The sequence below is a fragment of the Papaver somniferum genome, chromosome 10, assembly GCF_003573695.1.
Source record: "Papaver somniferum cultivar HN1 chromosome 10, ASM357369v1, whole genome shotgun sequence".
Lineage (NCBI taxonomy): Eukaryota > Viridiplantae > Streptophyta > Magnoliopsida > Ranunculales > Papaveraceae > Papaver > Papaver somniferum.
The window spans coordinates 6759985-6779209 of record NC_039367.1 but is presented as its reverse complement, the minus strand read 5'-3'; the positions used below and the strand labels follow the sequence as shown (position 1 = coordinate 6779209).

The 19225-nt window shown below is 34.9% G+C and overlaps 1 long non-coding RNA gene across 8 annotated transcripts; it reads right to left on the bottom strand.

Moving 5' to 3' along the window:
- Positions 1-10915: 10915 nt before the first annotated feature.
- LOC113317954 lies at positions 10916-14930 on the bottom strand. Of its 8 annotated transcripts, none has more exons than XR_003344148.1 (6): positions 14421-14813; positions 13302-13445; positions 13084-13200; positions 11948-12801; positions 11478-11604; positions 10916-11350 (listed from the first exon to the last, which is right to left on the bottom strand). It is a non-coding gene; the product is annotated as an uncharacterized LOC113317954 (long non-coding RNA). The 8 variants fall into 8 exon arrangements; XR_003344149.1 differs by having other exon boundaries at positions 10916-11343; positions 14421-14811; XR_003344145.1 differs by having other exon boundaries at positions 11478-12801; positions 14421-14930.
- Positions 14931-19225: the final 4295 nt, after the last annotated feature.

Here is a 19225-nt window from a genome sequence, read left to right as displayed (position 1 = left end):
TAGTTTTAGGGTTAGATATAAGTTAAATATATAATGAGGATAGACGGCTAAGATCTTATAGCATTATAAATCAATGGATATCAATCATCGGTTAATACAGTTCGGTTCGGTGCGGTTAATGGGTGAAACCGTTGGTCTAACCGAAGATCTAACGGTTATTAAAATTTAAACCGTAACCGACCATTGGATTATCGGTTCGGTGCGGTTACGGTTCGGTTTCTGCGGTTATCGGTTCGGTCCGCGGTTACGGTTCGGTTCTGTGCATCCCTAGTGGTGTAGTCACATCACATGCATGCCTAAGAGCCAAAGGTTTGTTTTCTATTCTAGCCTCACGTGCTATTTCTCTGCAGCAACCACTAGCCTAGCCATGATTATTTATTTTCCATTGGACCCATTTATATGTGTTATACTAGATGCAAAAGTATAAGACGGAGTGAATATATCATTTTTTTTATAAGGGTGAAAATATCATTTTTCCAAAAACGAAAACTTATCCGATGCATAAATCAAAATATGACTGCATAATGTGTTATGCAGCATTTCTGGTGGTTTACATAATGGCTATGCATTCAATTTTTGAAAATTGTATCTAAAGTGAAAGTATCACTTTTCTTGATACGGGGGAGTACATCGTTTTATTAGTTGAAATTGAAAATAAGTTGATGCATAAGCCAAAAATGGCTACATAAAGTATTATGTATCATTCTTTGTTTCTTTTTCATCGTTTCACAAAAAATGCATTGTATCTGTGTCAAATCAGCTTTCCAAGGTGAGTTACATTATTTATTTATTTTTGTACCTCATCGTTATAATCTATGAAAAAATTATACCTATTTAAATTTAAGAACGAGTCAGGCCGTGTTTTATGTTTTCCCAACATTGGTTACGCCCCAAACAAAAAATTGGCGTGATCACCCGATGTGTACACATCAGAAAATTCAATACGTGGATATCCGGAGCATAAATATTGGAATATTCCTTTTAATGCAAAAAAAATACAAAATAAACATGAAAGACAAGACATGACTTACCTTTAACCTTTTATTTACAAGATACGCCTCTAAAGAGTGAAACCACAACGTCGCAACCAACTTTCGGTCATTATGAACTTATATATACTTATTTGTATTGTCTAAAGGATTTGAAAACGGTTACCACCTGCCCTGCAAAAACAAATACAAAATAAACATGAAAGACAAAACATGTCTTACCTTTATTCTTTTCTACTATTTTATTTACAAGATGAGTTGTAGCGTGCTAACAAGGTATCCCTCCTACTCTCTTTTCACAAAAAATGCACCGAACCTGTGTCAAATCAGCTTTCCAAGACGAGATACATTATTTATTTATTTTTGTACCTCATCGTTAGAATATATGGAAACATTACACCCTATTTAAATTTAAGAAAGAGTCAGGCCGTGTTTTATATTTTCCCAACATTGGTTACGCCCTAAACAAAACATTGGTGTGATCACCCGATGTGTACACATCAGAAAATTCAATATGTGGACATCCGGAACATAAATAGTGGAATATTCCTTTTAATGCAAAAACAAATACAAAATAAACATGAAAGACAAAACATGACTTACCTTTAACCTTTTCTAGTATTTTAATTACAAGATGCGCCTCTAAAGAGTGGAAGCCACAACGCCGCAACCAACTTTCGGTCATTATGAACTTATATATACTTATTTGTACATTCTAAAGGGTTTGAAAACAGTTACCACCTGCCCTGCAAAAACAAATACAAAATAAACATGAAAGACAAAACATGACTTACGTTTAATCTTTTCTAGTATCTTATTTACAAGATAAGTCGTAGCTTGCTAACAAGGTATACCTCTTACTCGCTTTTCACAAAAAATGCACCGTATCTGTGTCAAATCAGTTTTCCAAGACGAGTTACATTATTTATGTATTTATTTTACCTCATCGTTAGAATCTATGAAAACACTATAGCCTGTTTAAATTTAAGAGCGAGTCAGACCGTCTTTTATGATTTCCTAATATTGGTTATGCCCCAAACAAAAAATTGGTGTGGTCACCCGATGTGTACACATCAGAAAATTCAATATGTGGACATCCGAAGCATAAGTAGTGGAATGTTCCTTTTATGGAAGAAAAAACGTAAAAATTTGAACCCCTGTCCTCCTTGCACTAGGATGTGCCACCAAAGAGTGGAAGCCACAACGTCGCAACCAACTTTCGGTCATTATGAACCTATATATACTTATTTGTACTGTTTGAAGGATTTGAAAACGGTTACCACCTGCCCTGCAAAAACAAATACAAAATAAACATGAAAGACAAAACATGACTTACCTTTAATCTTTTCTAGTATTTTATTTACAAGATGAGTTGTAGCGTGCTAACGAGGTATACCTCCTACTCGCTTTTCACAAAAAATGCAACGTATCTGTGTCATATCAGCTTTCTAGGGCGAGTTACATTATCTATTAATTTTTGTACCTCATCGTTAGAATTTAAGAAAACATTAATACCCTATTTAAATTTAAGAACGAGACAGACTGTGTTTTATGTTTTCCTAACTTTGGTTACGCCCTAAACAAAAAATTGGTGTGATCACCCGATGTGTATACATCAGAAAATTCAATATGTGGACATCCGGAGCATAAGTAGTGGAGTGTTCCTTTTATGGAAGAAAAATCTTAGAAATTTGAACCCCTGTCCTCCTTGCACTAGGATGTGCCACCAAAGTGTGGAAGCCACACTGCCGCAACCCCTGTCCTCCTTGCACTTTCGATCATTATAAACTAATATATACTTATTTGTATTGTCTATAGGGTTTGAAAAGGGTTACCACCTGCCCAGCAAAAAAAATACAAAATAAACATGAAAGACAAAACCTAGGAACGGGGATGGAAAGCTTCCAAAATCAAAAGTCAGTTCGGGGCTCAACATATCAAAAAAAAAAAAAAAACACCACCCATTGTTCATTTAATGTATGCGGATGACTTACTAATCACATACAAAACTTCCAATCATAGTAACCAACGCCTTAAAACCCTACTGCACTCATATAGCACATATGTGGGGCAGATAATTAATACTTCTAAATCAGTAATCATCCATCACCCAACACTAGACCCGACCAAATTAAACGAAATTCAACAATTCTTTAATATGTCGGCTACTTCAAAACCTTCAATCTATCTAGGAGTACAATTCAAACAAGGAAGGGCATCCAACCAAAGGAAATAAAAATCAAATTTCGACAAATCCCGCAGGCGGATATTCAGCATAACTACAAGGAAGGAAATCAAGCGGCGGACGGGTTAGCCAATCAAGCAGCAGGTAGAAGTCAAATGGAGAATTTATCAACTAAAATATGGGACCAGTCAATCCCATCTTTTATTAGTCAAATTTTATTTCATGATTCCGTGACCACCACATACCCACGAAGAATTGTAACCTAACTCCTTTTAATTTTAATTAATATTACTGTACTGTTGAGTTGTCTCTGTCCAATGGAGTTTTCTTTATCCCTGCTTTCAATTTTATTATTTAATTAAACTGGTTGGGATTATGACCCCCTCTTTTGCATTTTTTTCAACCATGTTATAGGGGCGGCATGTTCCATTAGAGGGGCGCCAAATGTGATAGCAAATAATGTTAGTTCCTTTATTCAACACATTGTAGACACTTTTAACACTGAATTAACCCTTTCTATCAGGCAACCAAATAAGATTATCCTTACCAGTAGCAGGCACAGACATATTAATAATTTTTTCAGCACAATCTTTGTCAAACAGATAATAGATTAAGTGAACATTCCAGAATCTAGTGTTCTCTATACAAATATCAGAAACATAAGTATATGAAACAGTGTTCACCAGACCTTCAGCAGGAATAGGTGGATGATCAAGTCCAATAACCCAGCTATCAAGCCAAATTTTAGTTCTGGTACCACACCCAATAGCCCATAAACTGTTATCTTTTATAATATCAATACATTTATAAATGCCCCTCCAAATCCAGGAACAATTTTAATTGAGCATGCCTAAATGAAGAATGCTACAATCTTTAAAATATTTAGTACTCAAAATTTGCACCCACAATTCCCCATCATTTGTGATAATTTTCCAAACTAACTTGCAAATGAGAGCATTATTAAGCCTCCTAACTCTTTTGCTTGATTAATACTATCCCAAGCTACAAATTTGATGCCTTTACCTCTCTTATGACCCCACCAAAAATTAAGCTGAAGAGAATCAAGTTTACTAAGCAAAGTTGTAGGAATTTTAAAGCAAGCCATTTGATAAGTTGGCAAAGAATTCAAAACAGATTTTATCAAAGTGGACCTACCAGATTGATTTAAGGTGATACTCACATAATTTTTAAATCTAGCCTCAAAAGATTGTACAATAGGATCAACAGATTTCAACTTAGAGTGTCCTAGCAATAAAGGTGCACCTAAATATTTCTCAGAATCAGTAACAACAGACATTTGAAGATCTCCAGCAAGAAATTCACAGTATTCAGGGTTTAGATTATGGCTAAAATAAACACAAGACTTATCAAAGTTTAGCATTTGACCAGATAAAGTACCAAAATTCTGCAAAAGCTTCAAAATTTCAATAACATGTTGCATATCAGCTTGACCAAATATGAGAATGACATCTGCAAAAAGCAAATGAGAGATAGCTGGAGCTTTCCTAGAGACTTTAACACCAGCTATAGTTTTATTAGTCACAGAAATTAATAGAGACCTAGAAAGATATTCCATGGCCAAGATAAAAAGATAAGGAGATAAAGGATCTCCTTGTCTTATTCCCCTAGTAGGCTCAAATTGATTGCAAGGAGAACTATTAAATAAAACACTAATACTGGTAGTAGTAACACATTGCATGATAAGATTACAAAAATCAGTACTGAAACCAAATTTCAGTAAAATCTCATTTAGAAAATTCCATTCAAGTCTGTCAAAAGCTTTTGACAGATCAAGTTTAAGAGTCATAGTACCAGAATATCCTTCCTTATGTTTCATAGATTTCATGAGAAATAATGATATTGTCATGAATTGCTCTACCTGGGACAAAAGCAGCTTGGTAAGGAGAAATCAGTTTTTTCAAATAAGGCTTGATTCTATTAGCCAAAATCTTATATATGATCTTATAAGAAACATTGCACAGGTCTATAGGTCTAAAATCAGAAGGCAATTTAGGACATTTACACTTAGAAATAAGTGAAATATAAGTTTTATTAAGACTCCTAGCCATGTGACCACATTGAAATTTTTTTTTCACAACTTCAATAATATCCTTACCAACAAGTTGCCATTGAGATTGATAGAAACCTGCTTGAAACCCATCTGGTCCAGGGGAGCTCCATGCAGGCATGCTCTTAACAACACTCTCAATTTCAGAATCAGTAGGAATAATATTCAGAATAGCATTATCAGACTCAGTAATAATTTTGGGAATCACATCAAAAACATTATTAGTAAAAACAGGATTGGAAGTACTAGCAACTTTACTAAAATGACTAGTAAGAAGATTACTAATATCAGTTTTATCCCTCAACCAATTACCATCAGAATCACAAAGCACATTAATGGTATTAGAATGCATTCTTTTATTGACCATAGTATGGAAAAATCTAGTAGTATTATCCAGATCCAGACCAGTTTTATCTCTAAAATTTTCTCTATAGAATTCAGATTGTATTTTATACCATCTTTCAAGCTCATTAGTAAAAAATTTAATTCTATCATGCTGAGTGTCAGAAAAGGCTTCATTTTGAACAGTTTCCAGACTATCTTGAAGGTTTTTAATATTTTTATGGATATCACCAAATTCCATCTTATTTCATTGTGACAAAGCTATCCTAGCACTATGTTGCTTTTGTTTTAGTTGAAGAGTAGGACTACCCTGAAAATCCAAATTCCAAGCATTATCAAGTTGGTCTTTGAAACCATTATGACCTAACCAAGTTCTAAAAAACTTAAATGGTCTCCAGAGATGCTTAGGAATAGGATCAGTTATAAGCAAAACAGGACAGTGATCAGAAACAATGAAATTCAAATGAAGCAATTTAGCATAAGGAAAATTAAGACCCCAATCATTATTGCTAAGTGTCATATATAATCTAGCCTTTCTACTTTCAGTTCTATAAGAGTTACTTGTCTAAGTGTAATCTCTTCCATCAAACCCAATATCAAGCAAACCTGCATCATTAACTTTTGTTTGAACCCATTTATCAGAAGTGTTATTATTCTTATCCAGATGGAAATTTAAATCTCCTATAACTAACCATGGTTGTTGAACATCATTACTGAATTCAGCCAAGAAATTCCATTGAATTTTCTTAGGTTCAGAGTAAGTAGAACCATACATGAAAGTAAATAGGGCTTTGGGTTTGCTAGGATCTATATGTATGACAACATGAATCATATTGTTTTCACATCCTATAATTTCCACATCTATACCATCCTTCCACATAAGAATTAAACCACCAGCAATACCAATTCTGTCAATACAAGTATAGTTGAGGTAATGGATTGACTGAGCAATTGATATCATTCTACTCTCATCTATCTTAGTTTCACAAAGAAATACGAAGTCAAGGATTTGAGTTTTAACCAAGTTTTGAAATTGTTGTTTGGTAAAGTTATCAGCAATACCCTGCACATTCCAAGAAATAATTTTCATTTTGAAAACTAGGAAATAAAATTTGGTTAAAGAAAAGAAAGTAATAAGAGTTACCTTGGCTCCAACGGTGCTTCCAGTTTGCAATTCCCTAGCTGTGATTATGTTAGTTGTCTGTGATTCCACAAGTTTGTCAGCAACATTTTCATGTTCAAAATAATATCTGGATTTTCACTTCTCTGCCTTTTTCCAAGTCTTTCATCCAAAAAATCATCTTCCTTATCTCCTCTAGTTATAGATGTAGAACCAATCACATATCCATCTTTAGGAGGAACAAAGACCTTCCCCTTAGTGTTCTTCTTCTGAATAATTGCAGGAATCTGTTCCCCATCTCTAGCAATCACAGTCTGCTTTGTAGCACCAATCTTTAATTCCCCAAAATAATGAGGCTTAGCATGAGCCTTAGTTAACTAGTCTGCAGCTGCCTTACATACATCCTTATTGTGATTAAGAATATAACAATTGGGACATATCTTGCATGGCTGCTTCTCATAAAAAAATTTAATCCAACGAGTTGAACCAGCATTTGTTTTTGCCATCACACCTCTTCTTAAAGGAAAATTAATATCTACTTGAACACAAGCTTTAACATGTTCATCCTCAGCTGGAAATCCATCTTCTGGAACAATGGCTAAGACTTCACCCAGTATCTTCCCAATCTTTGTTATTGCCTTCACATTCATATGCTCTGGTAATACCTTTTTTATTTGAATCCAGAAACATTGCCTACTCCAATCAATTTCTTGATAAATCATTCCAGAATTATTGAACCTCAAATTAATGAGAAGCCCATTAATACTCCAGGGACGAGAGTTAAAAATCTTCTTTTTAGTATCATGGTCTTGAAATTGAAACTCTATGATATTATCATCTAACTCAAAAACTTTAACTCCTCCTTCAGGAATGAAACTCCATGTTAAACCAATATTCTTCTCAATTTTTTTGATACCCATTTTTCCTTTTATTATTATCTTTCCAATAAGACTAATTTCTTCAACTTCAGCTGATTGTTCTTCAGCTTCATCAGACTGATGATATACAACTTCATCAACATCACCTAGATCCAAAGCTGCTTGCATAAACTTTGCAGCTAAATTATTAATTGATTTCTCACCTTCCTCAGCCATTGTTGCAAGAAAGTTTTCTTTGAACTTATTTTTTGTGTATTCAGTATTGATAACACAACTTAGATTTAGTCTTTTAAATAGAGAGAACCCTATAAAAACATGGGATCGGATTGAATTTTGAAAGATATTCATCCGGAAATCTTGTAATTGAGAGAAAATAATTGACTGATTATTCTTATTGAATGGACGAAGTAAAATAGGAAAGCTAACAGAAAGGTTGTGACTGCCACCGATAATTACGAGAAGGGTTAACAGAATTAGTTTGTAACGGCTTTTTTGGATTTTGAATTTCTTTTGGAACCGGTAACCTGTAAACCACTAAATCGTTGTTGAGACTCGGCGGAGAAATTTTCCCAGAAGAACAGAATTGATAAACTGTGAAATCACAATGGCTTCAAAAAGCATGATAACAACTTTTGCAAACACTTGAATCACACCAGCAAACATGGTAAACACCAGTTGGGATATTACAAACTGTAAACACATTAAGGAGAAAAGAATTAGCAACTCATGGATTTATAAAAATCAAATTTTAGTATCAAAAACATAAATTAGCAGAACAGCAAATAAGATAATTTAGATCAGTGTAACCATTAGAAACAAAAATTAAACAAAAGAAAAGATTATTGCATGAAAACAGATCAGAAATCGTGGAAATTTTTTTAAAAACTAAAACTGAGTTAACTCAGATCTGTCGCCCGATTTGCAGGATATATAATTTTATTTAAGCAATAGGTAATTTAATTCTATCTATTCAAAGCTATAATTACTCCCTTGTTTTAATCATTATACTCACTATAGTTTCTCTTTTAATTCTCTCTCTCAATGAAAATTTTGCATGTGCACAAAATTTGAGTATGTATTTAATTTCCACTTGCATAAGATAAAATTATGCAGGCAATATTCATATGTGCACAGGCATTAGTAGGACAAGTGAAGACAATTTGTTCCAATATGCATAATTTTCCTTAAATTCCACTAGAGCACGCACAATTAGCCGAATTTAGTAATAATTGTGGTATAGTTTGCACTTTTTGTAATTAAAAATAGTGAATCTGGTGATGAACATTATGTTTGGTTATTCTTGATTCATCTGAGTCGTCTGGATCTGAGTGAAATCACCTGAGTCATCTGAATCTGACTCAATATGTTTGTTTTGAGTCAGATCTGACTTATCTGACTCAAAAAACGTGAGTCAGTGGTTTGGTCCCGTGAATCAGGGGTATTTTGTTACCTGACTCAAATGGGTCTGAGTCAGGGGTTATGTCTGAATCGTAAGTCGAGTCAGATCTGACTCAAAATACAAAACAAACGGTCTGATTGCTGACTCGGCCCGAATCAGAGGTTGACTCAGATCCAGACGCCGAGTCAGCTGTAAACAAACAAGATGGAAGTCACATGCCTTTATTAGCAAGGCTCTGCTAATGGGGGTGTACCAACCCATTGGAATGGCGTTTTTATCTTATATATGTAATTTGGTATACCCAAACAAATCCGTCCCCCTGTTAACAATCTTGTTTATTAGCAACACTAGTTGTGATTCTCATGAATTCGTGATTGATGATTTTCTGTAAGCTACAGTCTTTTTTTCTCTTATCCCAAGTAGCCTTTCCACTCCATTGTAAAATTAGACAAAACATCTAAAGTATCAAATCTTCTCCCTTCATTTTTTATCAAGATAAAAAATCATACGGATTACTATTCTATCCGATGGATATAAGCATGTTTGGGAAGCTTTTACTGGCGGCAAAGTTTCCAAATTTCCCTCCATTTTTTATATTTGCAGTTTGAAATGCAAAGAAATATGTTTCGGATTTTTATTGGCGGCAAAATTTCCAAGTTCCCTCCATTTATATCTGGATATTGCAACTTCTTGTTGAAACCTAACTGAGACTGTTCCCTTTTGTACTTTAGTAATGGTAAATCATGAAAAAATATCCGAAATGCTAGTTGGTTCCCTATTCTCCTCCCTACAATGTAAACCCCACATCCATATCGAGATTTGCATTCAGGTTCAGATGGGGTTCACCATTTTCCTAATGTGGGGTTTAGATTGTAAGGAGGAGAATAGGGAGATGGAGATTAGGGAGCCAAATAGCACTGCCGAAAAAATATAACTAAGACTGGGTCCCATTTGATTTATCCAAGCTATGTACGAATTTTTTTAGCGTTGACCCGAAAAAGTTCACATGTATCTCAATCTTTCGCTTGAGGAAACAAATTATGATACCTCACTTGCATGTCAGCTAGTGAGAGCAAGTTTTATGGTGGAATCCAAACTATTCCAAGTGTGGAAAAACCATGGAATGTCAAGTCTAGTGGCTTTCAAGTTGGGTCTTCCACAGAAAATCCAAGCAAGGTTCCACGGTTTCGTGGAAGGGCTCGTGGAATCCATCTGAGCGCCAATAAGAATAGCGTTAAACGTAATTAAAAATTACGTTTTTTTTTATCCGTAGATTTAAAATGAGTTGGTTCAAATCTAACGGCTGAAAAAAAGCTCAATGCTTAATTGCGTTTTTTTAGCTCCATTCTTAATTTCGTTTTTTTTTATCCGTAGATTTAAAATGAGTTGTTGAAATCTAACGGCTGAAAAAAAAACTTCATTCTTAATTGCGTTTTTTTAGCTCCATTAAGAATAGCGTTTTTTTTTATCCATAAATTTAAAATGAATTGTTGAAATCTAACGGCTGAAAAAAAGCTTCATTCTTAATTGCGTTTTTTTTAGCTCCATTAATAATGACGTTTCTATTATTCCACCATTACACTTGCGCTTCCATCCACAATTCCAACGGCTGAGGTAGCGTGGAAGATGGATAGATTCCACCATGTTACTTGCTCTCATAATCATTTTCCCCTCAAAAGAAAAACGTATAGTCTGTTTCCCGGGAAAAAAGACTGTACTATCCTATCTGATATGACCTGACAATATGCAAATGTGTGTTGGATTTTGGTTACATTATAGTTGACTACACAACACTGCATGTGAACGTATATAAAGCAAGGAGGGAGGCTTTGCATATTCATCCGAGGCTTTCCAGGGATGACTCAAAATTTCTCTTTAGCCGAAATTTTGTATATAAATACATGGAGAAATTTTGCACACCATTCACATCTAGGTAAGAGTCAACACAATTTAATTGTGGTAAAACTGTATTTTGATACTGCACATGAATGTAAGCAGCTCCAAAATTTCTTGCTCCAAAACCAAGGTATTACATCTAATTTGCACAATCTCCGTGAAGGAAAAAAATATAACTATTCCGAATTTTATTTCTTTTCCGGACATAAAGACATTCACTCTTTCATGTGTGTGTCACCTTCCATGCCACACAATTGTTTTTCATCCAAATTTGACCATGTAAAACAAGGGACAACAGCTAACGACTGGTAGATAAAAGCACTTGCAAGCAATCAACGTTTTGACCTGAGTTTGAAAGGGAAGCGAGAGCCTTTAGCATAGACTTGCTCTTCAGCAAACTTCAACATCTCTATGGGATATTTTTCTTCGCCCATCTCTCCTACTCTGGTCCTTCTTCTTCTTTCATCTATGTGCTAACAAGAAAATGTTCAAAATTTATTTACCTATTTCAATTTGAATATCGTATACTAAAACAAAAGAGAGCATTGTCTTTGAAATGCCAACAATGGTCAGAAATTTAGTAACAACAGGGGATATTACCTTTCAGAAATGGTCACAAGGATTGACTATGTAGTATGTGCATTGGTAAACCTCCAGTGTACATTCTGATTCATGGGAGAAGTAACATTCCAGAATTCTTGGTTCACTTGGTAGATCTAGTAACAGACTAGTCTCACAAACCAAAAGCAAAAAAGTAATGAAATGAAAACATTATGCATCCAAAAGCAAAAAAATAATGAAATGAATATGGATGCACAAGATAACAACCAATTATTGGCATTGGGAATGATAAAAAAACAATAAAAAAATATGAGAGAGTGCGTATCCGTGGATTGGAGAAGGTAAACGCTCATGGTTTTTTTGAATTTTTCTGCAAACATTACCTTCTCCAATGCAAGATACACTATCTCTCATATTTTTTTTATTGTATTTTATCATTCCCGATGCCAATGATTAGCTCTTATCTTGTGCATGGATGCACAAGATAACAAAACCCATATAATAATTACCTCTCGATAACTTAAAGTGCTTTTGGCATTGCCCTTCACTTTTACTGGATATAATAAATCATACAATAAGGTGAGGCAATCAGCCGTAGGTGTAGCCACATCCATAATGTATGAAAGATATCTATCATGAAATAAAAATTTCATATAAAACACAAATGGGAAAAGGGGACACGTTTTCATTCAGTAACCCTACAGCCAAATGTTAGCAAATCAGGTACAAACCAATTAAAAAGCCTAAAAGAAACTAATTCAATAATTACAAGTTGAAATGCAGGTTATGCGTACTCGACATTAAATTCAGTAACAATCTGTCAAACACACAAGAAGATAAAGAGATAATAAGATTTTAAGAGGTGTTCAAATAATGATTCGTAAGACCAGAGCTGAACTTTCAGGTTAGAATGGAAGTGAAAACACCTAGTGCACAGTGATGAGAGTGAGACTATAAATATGGCACTGGTTAAAAGCAAGAAAAAAGCGAAAACACTTCCCACCACCAAACTTATACACCGAATTCATGTGATAAGAACAAATTGTTACCTATCATAGCTACAAGTGAATTGATTTGGATATTCTTGAAATGTTAACTACACAACTACTCACAGATCGAGGAATATGGGTCCAGATGCAATGGACAGGACCAAGAACATGGTAAGAAAAGATTGTAAACATGGTTTAATGAGAAAATGTAATTAGATGACTGACCACATTAATGGGTGTAGCTAATCTCAAACAAATCTTTTTCCAGAAATAGATGAGATTACCAATTTGGATTAAGACAATCAAACTAGATTTACCTTTTGTGGAGTGCTATTCTTTCCAATAGTCATAAACTGTAGTATGCGAGCAGTCACCTAATCAATTATCAACAAGGCCACTATTAGCTACAACAACTGAAATTTTAAGGTAAACATTATTTAGCCAAAAATAAATATGTTGGCGAGAACTTGGAGATGGAGATGCGTCAACTGGAAAATAATGATCCAGCAAATTGCAAGTTAATTTCTAAACATGGATATCAACAAAAGTCTGAACGAACAAAGACAAACTGAATCCATAAATTGTACAAGTGGGAAGTGCAAATGCACAAAAGTATCATGTTATGCTTAAAAGTTTATAAGTAAAGCAAGGAATACCTTGCCACCATCAATCCTCTTCATAGCAGGATTTTAAACTAGTTACCATAGAAGGTAAGGTGCCCATGTCCAGTGAGCAAATCCCTCCTAATCATTTCAAGCGTCGTTCTGGTAATACTAAGAAAAGAAAAATATCATGTCATATACACCAACTCACATCATAACTATTAAAGTGACAAATGAGTAAAGAGCAAAAGTATCAGCAAGTTATGATATACCTCAAGCATATTTCTGATGAACAATCTTAGTTAAAAAAGTCTCTCCATAAAGTTAACAGATGAGCGCCAGAAACAACTCCACATCAAGGATTGGGAAATTGAACTGACTTCTTATCAAGTACAACAGGCTTCTTGAGCAGCTCTCTGCAAAAAGAATGGAAATCACAATCAGTAAAAATAGCGCAGCGGACAATTGTTTGGTAGTAACTCTATTGGAATAGTCATGTTCTACACAAACTAGTAATTCGTATAAAAATAGACTTGCGAAACTAAGTGCCTCTAGAACCGAAAAAGAACAAGAAAACTTTATTTGGCCTTGGGTTTGATGCAATGAAAATCTAGGGAGAGGGAAGAAAACCCCTGCCAAGAAAACTAAACTATATCATCCTGGAAAAATAAAAAAATCTAGACCAACATGGTGATTCATATCTCTGCAGACAGCAACCAAAAGTTACACATACTTCTGGTGTCAAGGGAAATCAAACAGAAGGCTATGCTCGAACTAAAATATTACAAGTCCATTCTTAAGTAATCAGTACTAGAATCCCTCCAGGGAAATCAAACAGAAGGCTAACTAATTTAGGGTGTGCCAAGGCTTAACAGGATCAATTAAAAAGCCAATTTAAGCATCAATCCAAGAAGTTGACTACTACAACTCCATATGAGCAATAGTCCCAGAATTCAACTACAATCTCATAATTTAACACAACATACAGTCATTCATTTTGAAACCACACACTAAAATCCTCTTCAAACACTAACAATTCTTTAATCAAAATCAAATCAAGTTTTATAATTCGGTCAAATCAGAACATCAAAAAATCACGAAAACAAAATCCCTAACATGAAAAACCCCTCAAATCAACCTAAATCTACTAATCATACCAACATTGATAACCAAAATCGAGAAAAAAAAAAATTAAAAAAAAATTGCCCAAAATTCACAAAAATAGTGTAAATAGAGATATAGATACAAGGAGAAGAAATATCATCACCCACAAACAAACACAAACAGAAACAAATTAGACCAAAACCCTTAACCCGTAAAATTGGAAGAAGAAAAAAACACTCAAAATTAAATATGAAATTGAATATGAGTAGAAGAAACTGAATACTCACCAGAAGTGAGAGATTAAAGTATTTCAGCTCTTCTACCTTTAAAATCACTTCTTCTACTGTTCTTAGATTAGCTCCTCTATTTCCATCCATCTCTTCAATTCTGGATAATCAATTATCGGATTTTCTGAGATGGAAAGAAATTACTTCAACCACTACTTACTTCTGAGTTTAGATGAAGATGAAATTGGTTTTAGAACCAAAATAATAATATAAAGACATGATTTAGTCATGGTTTGAGATTTCTTATTCGATTAATAATTCAACCCCTTTGTTCTTGGGGAGAAACAGCTAGGGTTTTTTTAGTTACGATAAGGGAAGAGAATAAAGGGAGATACAAGAGGTGAGAGGGAGATGTGTGAGCCTGTGAGGTAAAGTTAAAGTGATAAAAAGAAAGAGATAAGGTATCTCCATCCGGCCGCTCACTTCAGATTTCTTGGCCATACTCAGCGTGGGCCAAAAATAACCTGACACAGAAAAATCCATGTAATGACACGTGACCAAATGAAATTTTGGAATAAGCAATGAAATTTTGGAATAAGCAATGAAATTTTGGGCGGTCTAGTGGGAGGGAAATTTGGATCCCAAAACGAAAATGCTACCGAGACACCGCATTTATACACCAGAGAAATACACCACTATGCAGCGCACATGTGGTACACGGACCAAACGAAAATAAAAGTTAGGTGGGCGATTAAATCGGGAGAGGAAATCAAAAAAAGTTAAATCGTTAGAGGTAAAAAAGAGTAATTATCTTATCTTTCAGATCATCATCTGAGTTTTTTCTCTAGAGCTCTAAACTGGAGAAAATAGTTGTCTGAAACTGATAAAAACAAAAACGAGAAAGGGTTAGATATATCTGTATAAAAAAGGAGAAGATATTTCATTATAAACGAGGAGGTTTCATCATCACCGTCGACATTTTTCGAGGACTATATCTGACCCTTATTTCTGGAAGGAAAAACCCAGATAACTCCCGCCTAAAACTCATACTACAGAAACAATTTCCTTCGGCATACTTATCCGAAATCCACAGAGTATTTTATTCCCTAAACTAATCCATGGCATTAAGTCTGTTTTGGAAACTAGATTTACTTTTCCATATTTTCATTATGGATAGGTCTATTTTTGAAAGCCCAATATAAAAAGAATGCCTAGGGTAGTCTTTCTTATAAAGCCCAATCAGACTTAAAAATTCCATTTTCCACTAGTGCTCCGAGATCGAAACCTGGCCGGGAGTGGACTACTATAAGTCAGAAACTTGGTAAGAACGATGAATCAATCCATTTACAGGTAAGTTTTCATTGGAATGTTCTCTGAAACCTTAAACGAACCCTATTTTAGCATATTATATGCATACCCTGGCTCCGAGATCGAAACCTGGCCGTGAGTGGACTACTATAAGTCGGAAACTTGGTCAGAAGACTCAAAACGATGAATACATCCATTTACAGGTACGATTCCTTCGGAATATTCCCCGAAACCTTAAACAAACCATATTCAGGCATGTTGTATGCATACCCTGGCTCTGAGATCGAAACCTAGCCAGGAGTGGACTACTATAAGTCGAAATCTTAATAAGAACGATGAATCAATCCATTTACATATAAGATTCCTTCGGAATATTCCTCGAAACCTTAAACAAACCCTATTCTAGCATATTGTATACATACCCTAGATCCGAGATCGAAACCTGGCCGTTAGTATACTACTATAAGTCGGAAACTTGGTAAGAATGATGAATCCATCCATTTACAGATAAGCTTCTTTCGGAATATTCTTTGAAACCTTAAACAAACCATATTCTGGCATATTGTATGCATAACCTAGCCCCGAGATCGAAATTTGGCCGTGAGTGGACTACCATAAGTCATAAACTTGGTAAGAACGATGAATCCATCCATTTTACAGATAAGATTCCTTCGAAATATTCCCTGAAACCTTAAACAAACCCTATTTTGACATATTGTATGCATAACTTAGCTCCGAGATCGAAACCTGGCCGGGAGTGGACTATTATAAGTCGGAAACTTGGTAAGAACGATTAATCCATCCATTACAGGTAAGATTCCATTAGAATATTATCTGAAACTTTAAACAAACCCTATTCTGGCATATTGTATGCATACACTAGCTCTGAGATCGAAACCTGACCGTGAGTGGACTATTATAAGTCGAAAACTTGGTAAGAGCGATGAATACATCCATTTGCAGGTAAGATTCCTTCGGGATATTCCCCGGAAACCTTAAACAAACCATATTCTGGCATATTGTATTCATACCCTGGCTCCGATATCGAAAGTTGGTCGTGAGTGGACTACTATAAGTCGGAAACTTGGTAAGAATGATTAATCCATCCATTTACAGGTAAGATTCCTTCGGAATATTCCCTAAACCTTAAACAAACCATATTCAGGCATATTGTATACATACCCTGGCTCTGAGATCGAAACCTGGCTAGGAGTGGACTACTATAAGTCGGAAACTTGGTAAGAACGATGAATCCATCCATTTACAGGTAAGATTCCTTCGGAAGATTCCCCTAAACCTTAACCAAACCCTATTCTGGCATATTGTATGCACACCCTGGCTCCAAGATCGAAACCTAGCCGGGAGTAAACTACTATAAGTCGGAAACTTAATAAGAACGATGAATCCTTCCATTTACAGGTAAGATTCCTTCGGAATATTCCCCGAAACCTCAAACAAACCCTAATCCTTCGGTCGTACATATCTCCCCCCCCCCCCCTTTTGTTGTTCGTCAAAATACAAATCCTTCCATCCCTAATATATAGGCGGAGAAGGTGAAATTCAATTAAGAAATTGTTTGGTTTTCATAAATTTTTATGTTTTTTCCTGTTTGTACCCTCTGTATTATCCTCATTATAATTTCCCATACAACATAAATAAAGGTATGTATGTTAAAAGTCTTTCCGGAGTTTGAATTACGCCTATTTAGTGGGACTAGAAAAATCCAATATTCCGCCTTTATAATAGGGACAAGGGGAGTATTATCTATATTTTATTAATAATAATATTTGTATATCGAAATAATCCGACGCATATAGACTCAAAGACATCTTACCTATCTTACCTGTGAGATTGATCTAAGTCAATATATGATGTATTCATAAAATTCTTTCGATGTATGGGATATAACTATGAGATTGACCTAAACCGACATATGATCCATCGTACTCTTTCGATATTATAGATTACACCTGCGAGATTGACCTGAGTCGTTAACAAACGATTTATCCATATAATTCTTTCGATATAATGGAATATGATCATGAGATTGACCTGAGTCGACATATGATCCATCAAATTCTTCCGATATTATGGGATATACCTATGAGATTGACCTAAGTCAACATATGGTCCATCGTAATCTTTCAATATCATGGGATCTACCTATGCTATTGACCTAAGTCATCAACATACGGTGTATTCATAGAATTCACTCGATATCATGGCATATAACTATAAGATTGACCTAAGTCGACACATGATCCATCAAATTCTTCTGATATCATTGGATACACCTATGATATTGACTTAAATCATCAACATAAGATGTATTCATATACTTTTTTCGATATCATGGGATATAACCATGAGATAGACCATGGTTCTCATTCCGATTAACTCCAACAATTAAATTCCTTATAAAGTTTATACCCCATAAATTAATTAACTTATAATTTTCCTTTTATGTTTCGTATTTATAATCCTCCTAACGATTTTAGGTAGTTTTTATCGCTAGCATTTTATTAAAATAAAATATTAATTAACTAAGGATAATCTAGTAAAATACTATGGTCTCTTTAATATTTTGACAAAATCAAAACGGATAGTCTTTTTAAAAAGGAGGGAGTATATATTTTCCTGGCCTTAGATGGCGCATTAGGTTTGATCGCCCTTTTACCATACGGTAAGTAGCTTCAGGGATGAAGCCAAGACGTTTATGCTACGGGGTCAAAAAAAAAATTTACATTACAAACCAACGTGACAACATTAGTACGTTAAGTGTTCCGTTTACGATTCATACTCAGTTGACTAGGTCGTTAAGAGCATCCACAGTGGGCGAGTATAACCAAATTTATGGGATGAGATCCTAACACAGTGGGACGGAGTAAAGATCAAATTTGGACCAAAGATCAAATTCCAGACCAAATATGGTCGCGACCAAATCCCAAATTCTAATATAGTCGGGCGTAAATTTAAAGTACGCTTGATGCTGGGCGTAAATTTAAAGTACGCTTGTTAACGGGCGTAAACCAAATTTACGTATGTTGGTGGGGCGGAATTTAAATTTACGTTTGTTGCGGGCGTAACATAAATTTACGCCTGATGAGACGGACAAAAGAATTCCGCGCGTTGCCAGGCGGACACCAAAATTCCGCCTCTCTGGGGCGGACACCAAAATTCCGCCTCTCTGGGGCGGACACCAAAATTCCGCCCCTCTCAAACGGACTTTTTTTTTACGCCTTATCAGCAAAATTATGAAACATGAAATGAAAATTTTCGAACGTTAGAATGATAAATTTTTCGAACGTTGGCGTTGGAGATTGCGTAGCAGATTTTTGACCGTTGGTAAGATATTTATATCTTTCGAACGTTTGAAATTGAATGTTAATAACGGGTTTATTTTATACCTATATATACCAGATGAATTCCTTTCACATTTTCATATCATTCGTTTGTATTCGGCAAGAAAAAAATAGTATCAGGGAAAGAACCAAATGTTCTATGCAAACGTTTAGTTATACATGGAGGAAAATGGGTGGAACACATTATAGGAAAGA